Source organism: Colobus angolensis, unplaced genomic scaffold (assembly GCF_000951035.1).
Source record: "Colobus angolensis palliatus isolate OR3802 unplaced genomic scaffold, Cang.pa_1.0 Scaffold25, whole genome shotgun sequence".
NCBI classification, from domain to species: Eukaryota; Metazoa; Chordata; class Mammalia; order Primates; family Cercopithecidae; genus Colobus; species Colobus angolensis.
This window is the reverse complement of record NW_012115710.1, coordinates 776,026-778,175: the sequence shown is the minus strand read 5'-3', so window position 1 is coordinate 778,175 and position 2,150 is coordinate 776,026. Positions and strand designations below refer to the sequence as shown.

Below are 2,150 nucleotides of genomic sequence, written 5' to 3'. Positions count from 1 at the left end.
ATCATGATAGCTCACTATAGCCTTGAACTCCTGGGTTTAAATGATCATCTTGCATCAGCTTCCTGAATAGCTGGGACTAGAAGCACACAACACTACACCTGGCTAATAAAAAAAATCTTTTCTAGCTGGGCGCGGTGGTTCACGCCTGTAATCCCAGCATGTTGGGAGGCTGAGGAGTATCACTTGAGGTCGGGAGTTCGAGACCAGCCTCACCAACATGGAAAAACCCCATCTCTACTAAAAATACAAAATTAGCTGGGTGTGGTGGTACATGCCTGTAATCCCAGCTACTTGGGAGGCTGAGGCAGGAGAATCGCTTGAACCAAGGAGGTGGAGGTTGCAGTGAGCCAAGATCATGCCATGGGGCTCCAGCCTGGGCAACAAGAGAGAAACTCCGCCTCAAACAAACAAACAAAAAATTTTTTTTAATTTTTTTATTTTTCGGGGGGAGGGCGGATACCAAATATCATTATTTGAAGGAATGGTACAAATCAAATAACTTGAGTGGATGTTTTGGTACAACTTACAGAAAAGGTAAAGGAAACCCCAACACACATGCACTGCCTCGGTGACCAGGGAAGTCACCCCATGGCTATGGAGAAATTAGCCTGACGCTTAGCTTTCATTATCACTGTCTCCCAGGGTGTGCTTGTCAAAGAGATATTCTGCCAAACCGGATTCGGGTGCTCCCATCTTGCGCAAGTTGGTCACGTGGCCACCCAATTCTTTGACAGCTTTCACCTGCTCATTCAGGTAATGGGTGAAGGGGTGGCCTGCCCCTCCACACTTGTGGGTGTTTCTCGTTAGGTGGAACGAGAGACTTGAGAAAAGAAATAAGACACAGAGACAAAGTATAGAGAAAGAAAAGCAGGGCCCAGGGGACCGGCGCTCAGCTTACAGAGGACCCCGGTCTCTGAGTTCCCTTAGTATTTATTGATAATTATCTTTACCATCAAAAAGATAAGGGAGTAAATCAGCAGTAAGACATATAGATAAAGATCTTTGTGACCTGAATAAGTTCAAGGAAAATGCTGTGCCTTGAGATGCATATGCAAACATCTCCATAAACCTTTTAGCAGTATTGCTCCAGCAAATGCCACCTTATTCCTAAAGGCGGTTTTCTCTTTGCTCAGTAAACAAAGCACACAATGGGTTTTACACGGAGATGTTCCATTGCCCAGGGACGGGCAGGAGACAAATGTTTTTCTCTTACTTGAGATTAAGAGAATGGTGATGACCTTTAACCACAAGCAGCCTTTAGGCACTTGTTTAACAAAGCACATTCTGCACAGCCCCAAATCCTTTAAACCTTAAGTCACCACAGCACATATCTCTTGCAAGGACAAAGTTGGGGGTAGGGTCACAGATTAACAGCATCTCAAATACAGAACCAAATGGAGTCTCTTAAATCTACTTCTTTCTATATAGACACAGTAACAGGCTGACCTCTCTTTTCCCCACAAATGTGTCTCAATGAAGTCACACAAATGGGGTTCATTTTTGTCAGTGGCCAGTTTGTGCAGTTCCAGTAGTGACTGATGCACATTTTTTTTCCAAATGCAATGCACACTCCATCGCATTCAGCCCATCATAGTCTGGTTTCTTGATATCCCGAAGGAAGATTCGGCCACCTCTTTGGTTCTGCAGCTTCATCAGTTTCTCGTCATGTTCCCTCTCCTCATGAGATTGGTGAAGAAAGTATTTGGCAAAGTTCTTCAAAACCACATCACCATGGTCAAAGTAGTAAGAAATGAACAGGTAAACATAGGAAGCATAGAGCTCCAGGTTGATCTGGCGGTTGATGGCGCCCTCTGAGTCCTGGTTGGGGCGATCCGAGGACATGGTAAAGAGGTGACTGAGGGCTGGCTATGGGCGGCCGGCTGGGGTGGGGGACGAGCACCAGGTTCCGTCCAAGCACTGTTGAAGCAGGAAACCTCGGCGACTCTTGGCAAAGAACGTCTCACAAAAAAATTTGTTTAGAGACAAGGGCTTGCTACACTGCCCAGGTTGGTTTTAAACTCCTGGCCTCAAGCAACCCTGCTGCATTGGTCTCCCATGTGGCTGGGATTCCAGGCATGAACCACTGCATCCAGCTTCACAAGTAAATTGACAGTAGGTTACCTAAGTGAGAAAAGTTGAAACAGTTCAAG

The 2,150-nt window shown here is 45.9% G+C and overlaps 1 pseudogene; it reads right to left on the bottom strand.

Moving 5' to 3' along the window:
- Nucleotides 1–460: 460 nt before the first annotated feature.
- LOC105514830 lies at nt 461–1,842 on the bottom strand (annotated as a pseudogene).
- Between the last annotated feature and the right edge of the window lie 308 nt (nt 1,843–2,150).